We start from the raw sequence: 21,578 nt of genomic DNA, 5'->3' as shown, positions 1-21,578 counted from the left end.
TATAAAGAGTCCTGAAACCTCCTCAGAAGGCCACGTTGTCCACTAGTTGTCATGATGAACAGAGTAGAGCTGGTTCTGAAATTTGGACTTATATGTACCTTTCCGAACACACCAAAGACATTTCTGTTTACAATTCCCCATGCACACACTCACTCACACTCACTCACACACACACGCTTCTACAATTGGCGCGTGTGCACGCACATTCGCGCTTCTACAAGTGGAGCACTTTATTTCAGTTCTTTTCAATAGTGCCCTTGGGAGAGTTGGCATCAGGACTACATATTTTCTCCCTCTCCATCCCACCTCTTCATAAGGGTCTGCTGGCCCGGTGCCTGGAGACTTGGGTGCTTTCTTTGTACACTTACCTCTAGCCTGGTAGTGCAACAGGTTTGCCACCACGGCTTCAGACTAGCTTACTATAAGCGTAATAAATGATTTAAAAAACAATTCTGTGAATTATATGAACATTAAAGAACAAGATATTGGCACCATGTGACTTGGACTTCTCTGCACTCTTGTTTATCAAGAAGTTTCCTGCAGATGTTTTTACAGTATGTATTTTAAAAAAATAACTAAAACTAATCCCATTGTTTTTGACCATTTAAAACTGATTTTGTGCCTTGGCAGCCTCTCTGCCCAGGTTAGATTTGTGGGTGGTTATTGAGTTTTTCTTCAATCTCAACATGACATTAAAAACAGTTAATACTTTTGCTACGTTGTTAGTGGAGGAATTTCTTAATTCCATATAATCCATACTCTACCCTGCCAAAACTACTTTATGAAGAATTTTCTTTGGTTGTGGAGAAACCAGATTCAAATTTTTCTTACCAAACTTGTATGATATGGTATTATGCTTTTTCTCCTTCAATAATTGTAAATATTTGAGTATTTATTAGATTAGGGCATCATATTATTCTTATAATCTGAGCCAAATGTCTGTGTGCAATGTTTTGTTTCTTTTCTTACTATGTCATGTAAAGTTTTGTACAGCATATAAAGTAAATTACTGTTTTTCTAAGTCTTTTTTAGAATTGAACTTGGTAAATACTGTAGATTCTTTTTTCTGTGTAATTAATGCACTCTACTGTTCCATAATGCTGTAACTTGTAGAAATGTTGTATATTTATTTTCTGCTTATTTAAGTTTCTGTAAAGTTTTTAATGAATTTTTACTGGTATATATGGAATTAGTGATTGATCAGTTTAGAGCACTGTCTTCTAATTCAGTGCAATCAATAATGTTTAGTTACTGAGTAAAATGTTCAAAAGTGCCTAAGTGACTTAGGCTCCTAAGTCCCAGTTTCAAAAGAGGGTGTGAAGTACCTAAGTCAGAGTGTCACAAAGTCCAGGGGACTTGGGTTTCTGTGTGCCTAAAGTCTCTTTTGAAAATTGTATCCACAATTTAAATCCCCCATTTTGGCCACTTTTCTTAACTTTCTGGACTCAGTGATTCAGCACAGTACATAAAGGCAGAGATTTGAAGTAAAATGTGACATGGAGGTGCAAAGTAGGCCAAACACCAAAGCCACATCCAGAATCTCTGTGTAGTTCAAAGCATTAATTTGTTACAAATAACTTCATCAGTCTAAGCAAAACATTATTATCCCAAGGGGCCAAGGGCAGTTTATTCAAACATACTATTAAACTGAAGTGCAGTAGTCTCAGTTAATCACTTTTTCAAGACCTATACAAGGTGCCAATTCCCCACCTTCTCATTCTCCACTGCCTTCAGATTTCACCATCCCTGTGCTCCTACTGAATCTGGCTGCATTGCTTCATCCAGCTGCCAGAATTAAAAATTATGCTGTAGATTTCAGTTCGATAACTTGATTGTGCTTCCTGGTAACTTAATAATAACCCTATTTTGGGATATTAAACACCTTATCCTCAGTTTACATAGTGCAGGAAGTGGCTGTTACCTCCTAAACAAGAAGCCCCTGCAAGTTATTTATAGAACTACTTTCTACTTTGATTTGTAAACTTTTGCATCCTGGTTTCAAGACCACTCATTACTGTAGTAAAGCTCCTGATCAGGTACAAACAAACACAGCACTGATCATGTACTGATTAATCACTAACTTGTTTCATACGACCCAGCATATGTAGCATTTTTATTGCAATTTCCCTGGCTTACTTGTGGTTTGCACTGATGAATTTTTGACAGGGTAATTGCCACTTTACTTGTGCAATACTGCTGTACATAGCTACAGATCTTTTTTTAAGATGCAATCTTTTATGTTCTTAATGAATTTTATATAAATAAAACTTCCATCTATTTGTGATGAGTATTATTTTTCTCAAATTCAAAATTTTATGCTCTTCTGAAATAAGATGTAGGGAATTGTAGATCAGCGTTAATTATCTGTCTCTGATACGTGCAAGTGCCACTCGCTTTTCCAGGCATTTTAACCTTGCTTAATTTAAGCATCTTCCATGTCCTTATTCAGGATGGAGTTTGGAAGAGCGCACTTCTTTCATACCACATTTCAACCATACCCTTGGAATGTCTTTGTGAAACGTTTCCATGGTGAATTCCCCCACGCTTCTCTGTACACCGACTGCTACTGTGGACGAGCACCTCACCTGAGGAATGAGTAGCGCTGTCTCTCTCCAAGTCAGGTTCGGGGTTGCTTTTCTACCCATGCACACGGAGTATCAAACTCCCTCGTTATGTCACGTGGACGGGCAGGGAATTAAAGAGCTGGTTGGGAGGGTGATCGTTCAGGGGGGTTTGGACCAGGCCCATAAGGAGCTAGTGGCAGGACTAGAGTACATCCAAAACATTTTTTTACATGACACTCATTTTACAGGCATTGTAAATGCCATGGAGGACAAAATTAAAACAAATGGGCTCTTGTGAGGAGCAAGATGGGCAGAAAATGAGAATTAGATTAGACTTGGAAATCTGCAAGTTAATACATTGGGGGAAACAATCAAATGCAGCCTAGGTAGGCATGGCCTGTACAGCAAAGCTAGACACAGCCCAGATCCCTGCTGAGATCTGCGAGGACTCAGAGCTCCACCCAGGGGAGTCTCCTGACCAAGCCAAAGCCTGAATTTAGCTCCAGGAGCAATACTAGATCCTAGCTACTGGATGAAGGTGAATAAAGGATGGGGATGCAACACTGTGGGCCCCAGCATGCTGCAGAGCGGCAGTACTAGAGTCTCTTGAATTTATACTGCAAGTGACCATGACAAGGATTTTATATAACAAAGGAAGAGTCAGTGTTCGGCTTTCAACAGGGGACTGTAGGGAGGAATAGGAATGTCAGAAGGTGCCCTGTGGGGTTTCAGGTGTGAAAGTGGGAGAGGGAAACAGTGGTTATGTGGGAGCCTTTGAAGGGCATAAGGGTCCTGCGAGTCTCCTGAGCCAACCGTGCGAGGGAAGATCTTGACAGGATGATGCTGAGCTTGGCCTTGCTAGGGCATGTGAAGTGGTCAGTGACAGGTGTCAGAGAGTGGCAGGCTGGAGGTAGGTAACAGGCAGGAGAGGAGTAAAGTGAGGAAGCCCTGGCGCAGAGAGGATGCAGGCGCGGCAAAGGGTTCCAGCAACAGGACTCGTGGGGTAGACGTGGAAGATGGTGCACAGGAAGAACTGAGGATTTGGCAACAGCTAGCATGTGGGTGACAGGAAGGGCTGGGGTGGAGTATGGCAGAAAAATGAGAATTTAGTAGGGGGGTCATCCAGGATGAGAGGACAGAGCAGCAAGCATGCCCTGATGGGCTGAGGGCAGGAGTGAGCTGCTAGGTTTGGAAGTCATTTGTACAGAGGCAATCAGCCAGCGCTAATGTGTCAAGGAGGTACTGGAGGGCGGGCCTAAGCATAGACTGCAAAGGGACACCGATGAAGGGAGGAGATGGACAGTGAAGTCATGGGAGAAACAGCTGAACGAGGAGAGCAAAAAACCATGAAAGGGGAACTTTGATCTGAACTAAATTGGTTCTGCGAGGGGCTCTGGTTTTTGGCTAGCGGTGCCCTGCCAGTGGGTGGGTCAGAACCAAGAGCACTAGGTGGGTGATTTTTGGACTGCAGTACTCAAGCCCCACCTAGCCAGCTTTCAGGCAGGAAGCTCCACCTTCCACCTGCCAATGGTGCATGAGGCCTCAGAGGATCTGGGCCTTAGTGTTTGACTATGTAGGAACAAAGAATGTCAGCTACACCCCCAGGGTGGGGGACACACTAGCCTGGGAAGCAGGGATTCGGAACAGGACTTCGAGGTCTTAGTGGAGAATCAGCTGAATGTGAGCTCCCAGTGCAAGGCTGGGGCTAAACAGGGTAAATGGATCCGGGGAGGCATAAACAGGGGACTCTTGAGTAGGAGGCGAGAGGTGATTTTACCTCTGCGTTTGGCACAGATGCAACCGCTGCTGCAATTCTGTGCCCAGGTCGGGTGTCCGCAATTTAAGAGGGATTTTGATAAATGGGAGGGGAGCCACAAGGATGACTGAAGGGTTAGAAAACCTGCCTTATCACAACTATTCAGCTCATCAAAGAGAAGGTTCAGGGGTGACTTGACCGGTCTCTAAGTGTCTACACGAGGATAATAGATGGCTCTTCAGTCTAGCAGACAAAGGTACAAGAAGTTCCCCAGGCTGGAAGTGGAAGCTAGACAAATTCAACCTGGAAACAAAGCACACGCTTTTAACCCCTGGGTAAATTCTTCCACTGGTGGCGGTGAATTCTCAATCACAGGCAATTTTAAAACCTAAAGCAGAAATTAATCCAGGGATGGTCTATGACCTGTGTTATGCGGTCAAGTTGGGTTATTACAATGGTCCCTTCTGGACTCAAAACCTATTAATCTGTGAAATCCCACCAGCGGCTGAGCCCGATTACTGCAGGGGTAGCTTTGACATTGGAGATACTGTGCTAACCGAGGGCATGGCCAAGAGAAACACACCACGCGAGACCCCGGCGCTGTGGAATGCTGCGTCTCGGATCAGAACGCTCTGCTGTGTGACCTCCTGCAGTGTCCAGTGTGACATGCACCCTCTTGCCAGCGCCAGCCCACAAGAAAGGAACCACAAGGCTTACATAAAAGGAAGCACAGGCTGCCAGAAAGCAAAGAGCAGAGACCAGTGCTGTTTGTCACAGATCCGATGAGGTGCTCCCTGGAGTGCTGGGAGGAGAAGCCAAGCCTCTGGAGTCTGAGCAGCATCCAGCCACTGTCCCCATCTTGGGGTGCAGACCTGCAGTCAAACGCTCCTTCCTGAGAGCGGATCCTGCTGCTCAGCCCCTGGGCCTAGTCCTGACTGTTCAGATTGCCCTGTCCTCTCACACACCCTCCCCTGGAACTCCGCCTCAGGGTGACCAGAGGAACATAGCATTTAAATAGAGACACTTTTCCCAGAATCTAACAATTCTTCTCTCACCTCGTCATACAAAACACAAGAGGACGGATCATTTAAAAACCAAACCTCCGACCTGCACTGCACTTCTCTAGGTCTCCCTTCCCTTGGGATTCCTTGCCACATGCAGGCTGTTACATCGCTGGATGTCTTCTTCCTCCCTTCTTCTCTCCTGCCCCACAGTTCCTCTCCCTGTAGGGCTCTCTTTATATGTTCCCCTTGCAACACTTGGCTTCCTTTGTTCTGTCTCTTTGGTAACTTTCCGCTGCTCCAAAAAAACCCTCCCCTCAACGAGGATGGATAAAACTGCTTTCCCCCTAGAATTCCGTCACTTTTTCACATAACTTTTGTATGGTCAAAGCACTGTCATCACCATTAAGCCTTCCCTGGTGTACGCCTGCTGCAGTCCTGTCAGTCAGCATTGGGGCATCTCCGGGCTTTCCAAGGCCCGGTAATTTCACGATACATTTGTCACCCTTTCAGGGTAACTGCACCCCTATTTCCCCTCCATGGTCCCTTGAGGGCACCCACTTAAGGTTCCTGACACTCAGCCATCACCTCCCTTGGGCAGGGACCCACATCTGTCCCCCTTCTGACTGGGGGTTTTCATGCTGCACAGCATCGTCTTCCACTGCGATACACCCAGCAAGTCAGGCTGCTTGAAGGCCAGTGCCTGAGTGTTGCTTTTTCTCCAAGAGCGAGGGTCCGTGTATGGCCAGAAGTTACCACCCAGGGTTTTCTAAGCAAGCACACTTCTTCTTCAGGGGAAAGCATTACAGAGAAAACAAACACCAGTAAGAGTTCCCGTACACGTGCTAAATGCTCACCTTACCTTATGGGGCCCTAGTTGGTCAAAGTCTTTCCAACCCTTCTACAAGGGTTGGACCTCCACCCGCAGACAGACAGTCCTGTCCATTTGCTGGATCAGAAGGCTCTGTGTCAACTCAAGTTCATCCTGTCATACCAAAAGTCCTTTCTTCTCCTAGTCTCAGGGAAACCCAGCTCGGGAGCAGGATCTGCAAACCACACCAGGAGGTGATGCCTCGCTAGCATATCACCCCTCGCCCCCTGTGTTTAGTTCCTGGAGGAGCTGTGGTAATTCTCTCCCTGTCCCATAGTGATATGTAAACGTAAGCCAATATAGCCCCCCTGCTATTGCATGCCGTTGCAGGATCTGTCACAACAAATTTCATATCACCCAGAATTCCTAAGCTGCACTGACAGGGCCCCATCTCATCCCCTTATTTCCCCATGCTCAGAACCTAGCGACTACAGCAACTGGTTCCCTCGACGTACCACAGAGAGAGAAAATACATTGGACTGAATTAACGTTCTAGGATAGCAGCACAGTGCTTATCTAGCTACCTGTCCGAGTTAGTGGGCCCCGTCACTGCAGAATTTGAACACCTCACGGTCTGAAATATATTTATCCTCACGACACCCCTGTGAGGCAGGGCAGGGCTGGTATCCTCACGTCACACATGGGGAGCAGAGGCACCAAGAAACTAAGGAACTTGCCCAGGGTCACACGGAAAGTCTGTGGCAGAGCAGGAATTGAACCCAGGTGACATCTACACTTCAATCTAGTTGTGCTGCTGTCGTGCTTCGGGGTAGCTGCTTGCTACAGCGATGGGAGGGGTGCTCTTGTCACCACAGGGAATCCACCTCCTGAGAGCCGTAACTAGGTAAATGGAAAAAGAACAGGAGGACTTGTGGCACCTTGGAGACTAACAAATGTATTAGAGCGTAAGCTTTCCTGAGCTACAGCTCCCTTCCTCGGATGCAGACTAGCACGGCTGCTACTCTGCAACCTGTCATTAGTGAATGGAAGAATTCTTCCATCCACCTAGCGCTGTCTACAGTGGGGGTGAGGCCAGCTTACCTCTGCCACATGGGGGGGTGGATTTTTCACACCCCTGAGTGATGTAGCTAGGTCAACCTAAGGTTGTGAGTGTAGACCTGGCTCAGGCCAGTGCCTGAACCTCGGGACCCTCTTCCTCTCTCCACTGTCCCCAGGCTGCCCCAAAAAATGATTCTGTGATTTTTTCCCCCACCTTGTGGGAATGGCTCATCTCAGAACTGCTACAAAATTGTACTGTTGTACCCACAGTAGAATTTAACTCACAAGGGGGGAAAAAGCCATTTTATCCCATTCCGCTTGAGATTTAAGCTCCGGTTACAAGCTGCTTCAGGCATGTGTCATTGGTTTAGTTCTGGTCAGAGCTGCTTTGAAGTTCCTTGACTGTTAAAATGTGTCTATTAAATGGAGCTAATTGACAAGATGTTTTCCAGCACTTCCTGGAGCTTGCTAACACAAAAACTGCCCCTCCTATCAGGGAGAATCCAACAGCCAACTCAAATCCAGCAGCCGTAGGCTCCTTTCTTATAATTGTGAAATAAAATCCAGCGGTTCCTCGTATTCATAACACACAATTACCTTGTCCGTACCCCAGGCTCCCAAGTGCACTTGCAGGGCAAGTCAGCCAACGCTCCAGCTGCAGGCCGTGGATTCTGAAGTTGGGAGTCCGTAAAAACTAAGGGCCCATGTTACACAACCGGGTGGAAGGCTTCCGAAGTGGCAGCCTGGGGAAGACTTTAACCTTCCAGTTTGTTTTGTTATTGCCCTGTTCAAAACCATCCTGAGCCGCTGCCCCTCCTGACCACCCCGACATCCGCGCGAACGTGAGCGTTCCCGGCCACAGGCTGCGCCGCTCTCACCGGAGTGCCGAGCGCTAACCTGCCTGCCGTGGGCACGCTGGCGGAAAGCCGAGGAGTGGGCCAGCCCTGCGGTGCAGAGAGAAATGCCCAGCGATCTGGACGCGGGGCAATCCTTTGAGGAACTTTGCTGTTCTAAGTAGCCATGCCCGGGGCGTGGGCACCGTTCCGTCGCTGGCCGGGGTCTGTACAGCACAGTCACCATTGTAGTTCCTTTAGTCACCACGGAGGTGAGCATGGAACGGACGCTTCCCTTTTCAAGGCAGGTCACCCCGTTGCAGAAGCCGCCCAGGCGTGTGCTGTGGTGCTGAGAGGGAGCAGCCCCTGGGGGCGTCGTCACACCCGGCTCTGGGGGTCTCTCACCCCACCCCAGAGGGCTCAGCTCCAGGAGACCTCAAAGCAAGCACCGGTGTCAGTGTGTGCTTGCACTCCCCTTCCTGACCCCTTCTCCCTGCTTAGGGACAACGCTGATCGGCGCGTCCTGATGCTGCTGGGGCTGCATGGCGTAATCTGGACCATGCGGCGGCATTCAGCACATGGGTACGACCACCCGGGACCAGGACAGAGGAGTTACAACGCTGGCGAAGTCCCGCTGCCTTCCCTACACTCCTCGCCTTCTCCTTCTCGCCGCTGTCTGATGGCTCCCTGCTCAGAGATCCCACGGCCCCCAGCCGTTCCCACCAGGCTCCTCTCCAGCCTGCTGCTGTGGGCCCCCTCTTCCAGCCGGCCCCTCCAGTGGCATGGGCTCCTCTCGAACCTGTATGACAGTCACGCTGCCCGACCGCACCACCCTTTGCCTCTCTGTCCTGGTGAGCGTTGCCAAGTCTGCCCACTGCTCCTCCAATGCCTCAGCCCGGGAGGGCCACCCTAGCTGCAGCCCAGTGTGCTGAAACCTGCCTGCTGCTGGCTTCCCACGTGCTACGCTCGCGGTCTCCAGCCCGCATTTCTTCATCGCCTTGTCCCCCACTCTCGCCAGAGCCCGGGTCAATGTTGGAGCCTCCCCCGTCTCCTAAGAGTTGCTGTCCCCCTCGGCCCAAATCCCTCTCCATTCTCCCAGCTACTGCAGCTGCCTGGCACGAACCTCGCCCCTTTCCATCAGTTCAAAATGCTGCCACCAAAAATACCTGCCTTGTTCCCGGCTCTGAGCACCTGCAGTCTGTGCTCCCACCCCCAGCTCCTCCTTGCCTTTGAATCCTTCACAGCCCTTCTGCCTACCCAAGAGTTTCTGTAACTGTCATTCATTGGAGTCTTCTCTCAAGGGAAACTCCAGCCTCAGATCAAAAAGATTCTGCTCCACCGTGGGAGGGACTTGGACCTCCTCTGCAAGTGAGGCTTCCGATGCGTCTGACCTGAGCCTCCCTTTACATTTGGTTGCCAATATAAGTGCCGATGCTTCTCTGACCTCAGGGACTTTCCTTTGCCTGCCTCAATGAGCAGAGATTCTGTTTGCTTACACAGACCATCAACACAGTATAAAGAAGACAGCCATTTATGAACATAAGAACAGCCATACTGGGTCAGTGTCTAGCCCAGTGTCTAGCCCAGTGTCCTGTCTTCCGACAGTGGCCAGTACCAGGTGCCCCAGAGGGAATGAACAGAACAAGGCAATTATCGAGTGATCCATCCCCTGTTGTCCAGTCCCAGCATCTGTCAGTTAGAGACTTAGGACACCCGGAGCATGGGGTTGAATCCCTGGCCATCTTGGCGAATAGCCATTGTTGGATTTATCCTCCATGAACTTACCTAGTTCTTTTTTGAACCCAGTTACAGTTTTGGCCCTGACAATGAGCGCCCAGGTTGGCTGTGCGTTGTGTGAAGAAATACTTCTTTATATTTGTTTTAAACCTGCTGCCTGTTAATTCCATTGGGTGATCCCTGGTTCTTGTGTTATGTGAAGGGGTAAATAACACTTCCCTATTCGCTTTCTCCACCCCAGTCGTGAGTTTATAGACCTCGATCATATCCCCCCGTAGTCGTCTCTTCTCCAAGCTGAACAGTCCCCATTATCATAATCTGTCCTCATACGGAAGCTGTTCCATCCCCTAATCATTTTCGTTGCCCTTCTCTTTACCTTTTCCAGTTCTAATATATATTTACTGAGATGGGGTGAGCAGATCTGCACACAGTATTCAAGGGGTGAGCATACCATGGATTTATACAGTGGTATTAGGATATTTTCTGTTTTATCTGTCCCTGTCCTAATGGTTCCTAACATTGTTTGCTTTTTTGACTGCTGCTGCACACTGACCAGATGTTTTCAGAGAACTGCCCACAATGACTCCAAGATCTCTTTCTTGAGCAGTAACAGCTAATTTAGACCCATCATTTTGTTTGTATAGTTGGGATTACATTTTCCAATGTGCATTATTTTGCATCTATCAACACTGGGCAACAAAATGACAGCTGCAAGTCAACCACCCAGGTTAGTGAGATCCTTTTGTAACTCTGCGCAGTCAGCTTTGGACTTAACTATCTGGAATAATTTTATATCATCTGCACATTTTGCCACCTCACTGTTTACCCCTTTCCCCAGATCATTTATGAATATGTTGAATAGGACTGGTCCCAGTACAGAGCCCTGGGGGACACCAGTATTCACCTCTCTCCAGTCTGAAAACTGACCATTTATTCCTGCCCTTTGTTTCCTGTCTTTCAACCACTCACTGTTCCATGAGGGGACCTTCCCTCTTCTTTTGAGGAAAAAATGCTACTTCCCGTCTGGAATTTCCCCTTTCTCTGTTTGCACAGTTTTGAGGGTAAATCACGTCTTTCCCTTTCTGAGCTGCTGCCCCTCTGCCGCATGTTACCTCCAGCCCTTCTGTCAAGCGCACCGTTCTGTCCAAGAATCGGTACGGTGCCCTGGCCTATAGAACTATCTTGTAAAGTCCATGCCACTTTTTCAATAACTCTGTTCCTTATTTTCATGGTATTAAAATACTGGTATAGATCAGGTAACATCTTCAAAAGCACCAGAGTGTCTTGGGAGCCTCAGTATCATTACAGTGATTTAGCCTCCCAAGGGCAGGTTCTCAGTAGTATTTAGGCCCCTAAAACTGTGGATAGACACCTAGTGGGAGCAACAGAAGCACCTAAGCAGGGCGGGTGTTTAATTCAGTGGGACCCAGGTGCCTCTCCTGCTTCGGGTCTTTTGAAAACTCCACGAGGTGCCTAAATACCTTTGAAAATCTGCCCCTAAGTGCCTAAGCCACTTTAGAAAATAGAACTTAGGTGCTTTTAAAAATGTTACTCCAAAACAATACTCTTCCAGTAAAGTTTTATACAATGGTTCTGTGGTACATACCGGAACCACCCTCAATTTAGTAACAAGGATGTTGATGATTTAATAATTCAAGCTTGTTAATATGACTAACATTCACCTGATCTGCTGGCAAGAATGACTGTATAGGATGCTGTATCCCTGAGACAAGCTAGTTTCTCAACACTGGCGTGATGGGACCTATCGGGATTGGACTGGCTGAGGCTCCCAGCTTTGCCTTGACTCTGCCCCCACTGAAATCAATGGCAGTTTTACAATCGATTTTGTGGGGAGCACAAACAGTCAGTGCGTAGCATGTCCGGAAATCCCATCGCTAGAGTTCAATCCAAAGCACCCCAGAGTGTCTTCCTATTGACTTCAGTGGGCACTGAACGAAGGAGCATTGTACAATGTGCGTGGGGCTCAAATCTCTCTCTCTCTCGGACACAGACTCAGTTTAGCCATGTTGTTATTTCCATGGGCAGGACCAAACGCCCAAGACGCTGTAAAGAAAAGCAGCCTTGCATCTGCATTTAAAATGTTTTCTGTGCGAACCGGTACAAAATGCTCTCCAGTTCCAAGACTATTTACTTTGCCTCTGTGTTTGGCCTCTACCTGTTGAAAATTAGGGAGTGAGGCTGGGTTCAAATGACCAGATAAATGGGCTATTTTCGAGGTGTAACATTTTCAATGTGTAAAAGAACTTGCCCACTCCTTGGAAACATATGCACCCTTACTGGAAGGGACCAGCAGCCCCACAAACCTGGGCATAGCCCTTGCCAGGTGTGGGGTATTGCTGGGACACCGGGCAGTTATGGAAAGAAGTACTTTGCTAATATTTCCCACCCTGCCCCCCTGGGTTTTCTCCTGTCTCCTCAGAGTTTACTGCCCAGTTCCCTAGCTTTAGAGCACAGGGAATGGGCCACTGTTCCTGAAGACAGCCTGGCCCAATTTCCACTGCAAAAAATGGAAGACCGCCATCATTTATGGGCCATCTTACTTCCACTTGCAAAAGCTGTAACAAAAGGGCAGCCATCTTAAGTGAGGGCAGCCTGTGGCTTCAATTCCTTTGGAAACATTAGGAGACAGTGGACATCTTTGTTAGCAGCCATCTCATTTCCACAGGAAATGGCTCATGAGGGACAGTCTCTCTGAGGTAAATGGGATGACCTCTCACTGTGACACATCAGCTAATCTTATGATACAACACATTCATTTGAAATGTGCCTTCCTCAAACATTCCAGTCTGTGTTTTCTTCATACACTAAAAAAAGAGGAAACTCAAACACTAAAATCCCCACTTCTTTGTGAAAACCAGTTACTGTCAGACGATGCTGCCAAACTCAAAACTCTGTGTGAAGTCACCTAACTACTCACACATGATCTTCTCACACGTCCACCACCCCAGAAACCTACAAACAGTTCCCCTCCATTCCTCTAGCAAATCAGCTCTACTCCAGCATGGGCGCTGAAGTCCCAGACAGACAACCTGAACTCCTCCCTCTGCAGAATGCCATAAGAAAATGTACACAGCTTGGGTAAGAAACAAGACAGAGGGATCTGTGTAACAGAAATCAATACATTCACGCGGCTAGCGACGTGCAGCCCATGACGCCTCAATGCTGGAAAAAGCTGCAAATAACAAGATACTGTCGTTCAGCAAACACACACATTAGTCATAGCTGGTTACTGGCTGGAAGGGGAAGTAACATCACACTCAACATCACAAACAGTAGGAATTTAAATTAACCCCACAAGAACACTGGTGTCCCTGGCCCACTTCTACAGGCAGAACAAGACTCCAGACACCTCCGGCTGCTTCTGACCTGGTGAGTGTCTGTTTATATACAATATTATAAATGCCCAGAACTGTTTTGTAGGTCTCCACGCTCACCTGTCTTCTCTCAACAAGGCTATGTTGCCAAACCCATGGCGACCCCCATGCTCCTACAGGAAATGGCACACATGAGAAAGGTTAAGCTAGAATCATAGAATCATAGAATCATAGAATATCAGGGTTGGAAGGGACCCCAGAAGGTCATCTAGTCCAACCCCCTGCTCAAAGCAGGACCAATTCCCAGTTAAATCATCCCAGCCAGGGCTTTGTCAAGCCTGACCTTAAAAACCTCTAAGGAAGGAGATTCTACCACCTCCCTAGGTAACGCATTCCAGTGTTTCACCACCCTCTTAGTGAAAAAGTTTTTCCTAATATCCAATCTAAACCTCCCCCACTGCAACTTGAGACCATTACTCCTCGTTCTGTCATCTGCTACCATTGAGAACAGTCTAGAGCCATCCTCTTTGGAACCCCCTTTCAGGTAGTTGAAAGCAGCTATCAAATCCCCCCTCATTCTTCTCTTCTGCAGGCTAAACAAGCCCAGCTCCCTCAGCCTCTCCTCATAACTCATGTGTTCCAGTCCCCTAATCATTTTTGTTGCCCTTCGCTGGACTCTCTCCAATTTATCCACATCCTTCTTGAAGTGTGGGGCCCAAAACTGGACACAGTACTCCAGATGAGGCCTCACCAATGTCGAATAGAGGGGAACGATCACGTCCCTCGATCTGCTCGCTATGCCCCTACTTATACATCCCAAAATGCCATTGGCCTTCTTGGCAACAAGGGCACACTGCTGACTCATATCCAGCTTCTCGTCCACTGTCACCCCTAGGTCCTTTTCCGCAGAACTGCTGCCTAGCCATTCGGTCCCTAGTCTGTAGCTGTGCATTGGGTTCTTCCGTCCTAAGTGCAGGACCCTGCACTTATCCTTATTGAACCTCATCAGATTCCTTTTGGCCCAATCTTCCAATTGGTCTAGGTCCTTCTGTATCCTATCCCTCCCCTCCAGCGTATCTACCACTCCTCCCAGTTTAGTATCATCTGCAAATTTGCTGAGAGTGCAATCCACACCATCCTCCAGATCATTTATGAAGATATTGAATAAAACCGGCCCCAGGACCGACCCTTGGGGCACTCCACTTGATACCGGCTGCCAACTAGACATGGAGCCATTGATCACTACCCGTTGAGCCCGACAATCTAGCCAGCTTTCTACCCACCTTATAGTGCATTCATCCAGCCCATACTTCCTTAACTTGGTGACAAGAATACTATGGGAGACCGTGTCAAAAGCTTTGCTAAAGTCAAGAAACAATACATCCACTGCTTTCCCTTCATCCACAGAACCAGTAATCTCATCATAAAAGGTGATTAGATTAGTCAGGCATGACCTTCCCTTGGTGAATCCATGCTGGCTGTTCCTGATCACTTTCCTCTCATGCAAGTGCTTCAGGACTTAGAAATAGACTGATGTATGAAGTGAACTGGTGCATAATTTCAAATGAATATGTGAACATTTTCTTACCAATTTCACCCAGACCCAACCGTGATGGCACAAGAAGAAAAGTAAGGGAGTTTCCTTACAGCCATATTTAGCATCAATAGAAAAATGAACCAAGCTCCAAAGTTAGGAGCCGCCCTGCCACTGTGCTGTTTAAAGGGACTGGAAGAATGCAGGGCAGAGAACAGTAGCTGCGCACCTCCACAATACCCGAATGGAGTGTCTAGGGTCTGGTGAGTCAGAGACATTGAGGAGTCATTTTAGGACCACAAAGGCACTGAGAATTGCAGGGCTCTGAATGGCTTGGAATTAGTATTGTAATTAACAGAGTGAACTGAAAGTGTTAACCAGATCAGGCGAAACCCATTATTCTTGGTATATATAAAAATGAAAAGACAAATATCTTACTTCCCTTGGCAAAACCCACAAAACAAACCAAGCACACATTACAGCCCAGACCTGAAACTACCAGCGTGACCTCATCAATTCTGCAGTGACTTGACAGTTCTGCTCACTTGACTCCTACCCAGCAGATAGCAACTAGAAAGATTTCAGAGTAACAGCCGTGTTAGTCTGTATTCGCAAAAAGAAAAGGAGGACTTGTGGCACCTTAGAGACTAACCAATTTATTAGAGCATAAGCTTTCGTGAGCTACAGCTCACGAAAGCTTATGCTCTAATAAATTGGTTAGTCTCTAAGGTGCCACAAGTCCTCCTTTTCTTTTTGCAACTAGAAAGAGTTGCCACCGCCAGGCCAACTTTCTTCCTCCACAGCGCCACTGCCCCCAACCCGCTCGTTAATTTCTGTGAGGAATGCTGTATGTGAGGCAATTGCTAGGGATTATGACTCAGGACATCAACAACAGGTGAATCTAAGTGTATGTGGCTTTCATAATTTGACTGTTATGTCTTCTCACAGTTCATGCTTTTCCAGAGTCACTTAGGGTTCCCAGCTGAGGGGTGAGGTAGCAGTTGATGTATTGGAAAAAATAAGAAGAAAAAAATAAAATAAATAATCTACGGGCAAATTATACCAGCCCTATCAGTAATCAAAACAGTTTCCATTGAACATCTGAGAGTGGGATTAGACTCTGTTCACCCTGAAGAGGAAAAACCCCTCCACGTGCTGCCATGGAGTTTCCAGATGTGGACGGGCTGATAAATGGTTTGCTCTTCTGAGCAGCTGCATTTTGGTGGAGAAAACAGGGTGATAGAATTTCACTTGCCCTCCTTGGGCTTTGCTGAATCAGCACCTCCCAGCTCTGGCAGCATTCCTCCCCCGAGAAGCCTGAAGCAGCTGCATCATCATCACGTCCGTAACCAGGCCAGCTGCGATTATAAAAATGCGTGCGCACGCGTTTAGAGGCGCAGCAAACCGCTCAGCTGGTTGGGGTTGAACCGAGGCTTCTGTAAAGAATGACTCCCTCCGAAATGGGACAAACCCATGGCCCAGTTCTGTCCTTTTGCCCTGGTAGAACACCGTCCTGTTCTGAGCCCCGATTCCAGCCCCGCTTTGCTCGCCATCTGGGGCAGTCATTCGGCGTATTACAGAGCACGTGACTGGGTCTGTATCCACGCCCAGAGCCAAGTTAAACTACACAGAGATGGTCTGTCATATATTTGTACTTTATTAGCTACTATGTTGTCTCACAGTAACATGTACCTGATCTTAAAAAAATCTCTCCCCCGATGGCTTGGCTGTGAAATGTGGGAGCCCTGCCTGTCTCATGCCCTGATCCTGAAGCCACTTGCTCAGAGACTTCACTGTAAGGCTGCATGGACTTCCCTTGGCCTAAATGAGATGGATCATGTGAGTCAAATTAAGCAGGCATGTGCAGGATCAGAGCCTTTGGGAATGTCTGCCCCACAATGTAATCCCAGTGTCAGTGGGACTTGAGCCCGCCAGCGTAACGTTTGTAAACCCAGGCTTGTGCATCCACACTGAAAAGTGACCCTAGTTTAGAATTTCTGGATCCGGTCTGTCAAAGGGTGTTTTCGTAGAATCATAGAATATCAGGGTTGGAAGGGACCTCAGGAGGTCATCTAGTCCAACCCCCTGCTCAAAGCAGGACCAATCCCCAACTAAATCATCCCAGCCAGGACTTTGTCAAGCCTGACCTTAAAATCTTCTAAGGAAGAAGATTCCACCACCTCCCTAGGTAACGCATTCTAGTGCTTCACCACCCTCCTGGCGAAAAAGTTTTTGAGTCTAAGGCCGGCAGTACTGCCTACTGATGATACTCCAGGCTATGTCGCCCAATGGCGAGAGTCAGTGGCCATGTTGCCTAGCAGCTACAGTCCATGGTAATGTCACCCAATATGAAGCACTGTCAGGCAGGCCAGCTGCCACCCCAACACCAAAACACCAGTAATCAGCCAACACCCAAACCAGTAATGACAGAAATTGCATTACACAAACGATAAACAGTGCAAACAGATAAATTGCCTACCTTTGCATGTCCCCGAGCTCCCTTTCTCCTCCTTTCTACCACCTACGTGGAGCTGCTGAAGGCACGTGGAGGACTGTCGGGAGCACATTTGCCCTGTCCAAGCTGCATGGGCCCCCAACCATGATATTGTCCAATGCATTCCTGGCCCGCAAGACATGGCACCATGGAGGGCACTCAGGGCGTGGGGCAGAAGCCCTGTGGCCATTAGTGCAAGCAGCCACTCAAACAGGTCTTTTTGCTGCATGCTCTCTTTGTCCCTGAAGTGACCGTCCTGCTCCAGAAACCGTGCTGCAAAGTCTCTCCTCCCACGCTGCAGCCCTGCCACCTCTCCACGGGCTGAGACCCTTTACTCTGCTGGTTGGCCGTCTCCAGGATGTCCACCCTCAGTTCCTCACAGAAATGCTTCCTCTTTGACCAGTCCATGACGGTCCGAAATCCCAGGCTCCTGCTGGAGTGTGGAAGGGCCTGAAAGCAGACATGAACCGGTGCATTATTGTCTTAGTACTTCACAAAGTGCATGGTCAGAGAAAAGTGCCTGTGGAATCTCAAGGCCAAAAAATTATACTTTGTTCAGCTCAGCTCCAGTAGAGTCTTCAGGGAGAGGAACGCTTCAGTTCCCAGCAGCTCTGTGGACACAACTGACTGATGCAGAGTGAAAAGGGTGCACTCCCAAGGGGAAGCTGCAATTTACAAATGCTATCTGCTTACGAATGGAAGACCATTTAAGTGTGTGTACGTGTGGGGAGGGGGCGTGCCGTGCTTTGCTGCCTAAGGTTTATCGGTCCCTCCCGGCAGTGCATGTTCTGGAGGAGACAACAATCCCGGAGATTGCTGAACGGCGAACGGACATTCTAGTCCAAGCTACTGTTGGCAGGCTGGGCGTGTACGCCACAGAGGTTTCCAAGCTGACAAACACATCTGCGAGTGGAGTGGGCTGGTGTCCCGTACAGAGGGCTCAGAAAACAGACCCTTCCCAGAGACGTGACTACCTCTCTGGAGTTCCTACTGTGGGGAAAGTTTGCAGATAGCAGCACCTGGGAGTGGGTCAGGATGCATGGTGGACCAGCAGGATGGTGCATGAGCATCCACACAGATTATGGTCTCCCTACAGTTTACGATACAACCTGCTTTGACTACATCTACCCAAGGGCTACATGCAAACGCACACGGCAATACGGCCTCTCAAAGAACTGCACAGCCAGCCCGCTTTGCCCCCAGCACATTTCTGGGCTACATATAACCCCCTGGCCATATTCTGGATATTGATTTGGTCTCCCAAGGCATGGATTTTGATTTTGTCTCCCAATGCTGCGGCATGTGAAAAGAGAAGGTAACATATGGTTCTTACTTTTAACGCGCCCCCCCCCCCCCACGCACATCTTTGTAAGAGTGTGTAAGTAACTAGGAAAATATGAATGTTAAATGCTCATTTACCTGTTGCTTGAGCTTCCCAGTCTCCATGTGGAATTCCATGTGGCAATGGTGGTGGCCAAGGCATTGGCCTGCATCCCACAATCAGCAGATACCCGCTGCTACCCGCGGCTTGTAATAAAATTGCTTTGGGTCATAAATCAGAAATTCCTCCCAGTCGTATATTAACAACAACAAACATGGAGGCCTGAAGCCGAGCGTCTTGCCCGCCTCACACCACACATTTACCAGAATCTGGCTGTGGTCCCAGGACCAGAGGGCACTGCACTCGGTGAAGGGCTTCTTCTTGTTGCTGGTCCTAACTAACGCAGGCGATGGTTCACTCCGTTTGCCGCTCAGCGGTCAGAACACAGTGGAAGGGTTAGACGCCAAGCAGCTGTATTTTAACCAGGAGGTTGCTTCCATTTCTGGGGGTCAGTGGGCTAATCTTGGGATAGAAAGGATAGGAACACTTGTCCATGGGATTGTGGTGAGCTCTCAGGACACGAAAATGGGGAAGCCAGGCCTGAGCTGCGTCCACACTGAAAAATGGTATCCTTTGGATCCAAGTCCCATTGGGACTCAGGCACAGACCTGCTCCCTTTGCCATGTCCTATGGCCCGGGTCCAGAGGGCTTACTGACCCAAGTCAGATAGATGTGTGTGTAGACAGAATCGGGGCTTGAGCCTGAGCCAATCACTGAGATTTTTCAATCTGGATCAGCTGGTTTTCTAAAAGCTCTGCTCTAGGAATTATTGCGGGGCAGGTCTCTGGCCTAGGCTATGCAAGAGGCCAGACTAGATGATCACAATGGGCCGTTCTGGCCTTGGATCAATGAAAAAAATAAGCAAACCAAGTTGTCTCCTCCCCCCTGAGCTGCTTGGAGGGCCACAGAACTGTTCTGGGAGCGCCTCCCTCCACCGTGACCGGAAAGGCTCGGGGTGTCAAATCCTTAGCAAAGAGAATTTCACACCAAGAGAGGAGTCATGTTTCACAATGGAGCCCGGGCTGTCTCTCTCTGTGGCTTTGCAATCATTTCAGGTCTTGGTGAGGTCAGGCCAGCCGGCTGCTGGCCCGCAGAGGTTTCTGGAACAACATCAGACGGGGAGGGGGGAGCCCGTGACATTGAGAAACGGGGAGAGTGGGGCCTAGACTGCACAGCTTCCTATAAAAGTGCGGCCGGGCATCTGGCTGAGCCTGGGGCTGTCCAGAGAGCTGCTCCCCAAAGAACAGGCCCTGCCGACATGCTGCTGAGAGGGTCCCCTCGTTCAGGTCTCCGCAAAGCGCTCACCGATTTTCGGTGCTTTCTCTCTCAAGTTGGGGCCCTGAAAATTGAGGCCACTTTTGTACGTTTTGGCCTGAGAATGAATAAGCTGTTGGTTGTCGAATTCTCAATCACCAAGTGCAACTAGTGAAAGAGGAACTCAGGGAAAATATCAGTATCGATCAAATTACTATCCGGAAGGCTGCCTTGTCTCATAAGGCATCTCTGCCCTGGAGGCACAGGGAAGTCTGGTACAAGCTGTTTGGAGCAGCAGCGTGCCATCCCCGAACTCTCAGTCAGCATGGGTCAGGCTTCAGAAATCACGAGACTGGCTTAAAAATCATGAGATTTTAAAAAGAACCATTTCTTTGACAGCTGGTTCTGAGTCTTTCGGGTGCACGTTTTCCAGCCTCTCTCTGAACCCAGGAGGGCCAGAAAGGCCTTTATTTTTTTAAAGGAAAGCTGAGATTCTCACGTATTCACATGAGTCCAGAGGCTGCGGACCCAAGAAAAACACCCACCGTTGGGAGGCTCACGATGCAACGGAGAAACGTGGCCAGACTGGGCCAAGAAACGTGTCTCCCCTTGTGTCTGTGGCGTATCCAACCATAGGCACCGACTCTGTGGGTCAGCTCCTCCCCTCCCCCCAGCACCTCCCACCCACTGGCGGCCCCCCCGGTCAGCGCCTCTCCCTTCCTCCCAGCACCTCCCGCCCGCCACGATCAGCTGTTCCGTGGCATGCAGGAGGCCCTGGGGGGATGGGGAGGAGCAAGGGCGAGATGCGCTTGGGGGAGGTGGTGGAACGGGGCAGGAAGAGGCGAGTTGGGCAGGAAGAGGTGGGGCCTGGGGCAGAGCGGGGGTTGAGCACCCCCCGGCACATTGGAAAGTCGGCACCTTTGTATCCAACACAATGGGGCCCCAATCTTGATCAGGGCTTCTGGGCGCAACTGTAATGGCGCAGCGAAACAACTGAATAACTAACGGGGGAATTAATTATACCGGACCTCTCTCTGCTGCCGTCAGCCAGCATCTCCCACATGTCCAATTCATACGGGCAGTATCACCCTCCTAGCATTTCCAGGAGTCAGGCCCTACAGATAATGAGATTAGCTTTAAAATGAGGAGCAGATTTAAAATAGAAAACATTCGGGCTTCTATGTATTTGCCTTCTGATTTTTAAGTCTCTAGGGGGTCATGTTTTCCAGCTTTTCTCCCCAACCATAAGGGCTGGAAGCTTTTTTAAAGACCATGAAAGCTGAGATTCGGATGCAATCCTCTGATTTCAGGAGCTGGGGCTTGAAAAAACACACCAAACATTGTGACTCTCATGCAACATCACAAGAGTTGGCAACACGGTGTTGACCTGACTGTTGAGATCTTCGGCTTTTGTCAGGTAAAGGCCGGGCTCACTCCATGACTCTGAATGGCAACAGGGCGGCATGGTTAGCAATGACAGCACCTATCGTCCAGGTCACATGCTGCAGAGCAAAATAGACATTTAGGGCCGGATTCTGCCCATCCAGACTCCAGCTGGGGAGCGAAGTTCAGTGGGACTAGTTGTGGTGCAAGGCAGGTAGTGTTCAACATGGGTAACGGCCCTTCCTGAGAAGACACTGGGCAACATCTTCAGATCACAGGAAGACCTGCAGAGTCATCTCGTCTCCAGCGCTGCGGCAGGACCAAGGAAACCCAGACCAGCCCTGCCCCGGGTTTGTCCAGCCAGTTCTTAAAACCTTCCAGTAATGGAGATGCCACAGCCTCCGTCAGTAGCCTGTTCCAGAGCTTAACTGCCCCG

The 21,578-nt window shown here is 48.8% G+C and overlaps 1 long non-coding RNA gene across 3 annotated transcripts in view; it reads right to left on the bottom strand.

The window, feature by feature from the left end:
* The window catches only part of LOC140909795 (uncharacterized), a 193,349-nt gene that overhangs the window by 40,783 nt on the left and 130,988 nt on the right, over window positions 1-21,578 (bottom strand). For all 3 annotated transcript variants that reach the window (XR_012158355.1, XR_012158354.1, XR_012158353.1), the window contains exon 3: window positions 17,110-17,574. This is a non-coding gene — a long non-coding RNA (uncharacterized lncRNA). The remainder of the gene's footprint in view (window positions 1-17,109; window positions 17,575-21,578) is intronic.

This window comes from Lepidochelys kempii, chromosome 3 (assembly GCF_965140265.1).
Source record: "Lepidochelys kempii isolate rLepKem1 chromosome 3, rLepKem1.hap2, whole genome shotgun sequence".
NCBI lineage: Eukaryota > Metazoa > Chordata > Testudines > Cheloniidae > Lepidochelys > Lepidochelys kempii.
This window is presented reverse-complemented; position numbering and strand designations above follow the sequence as displayed.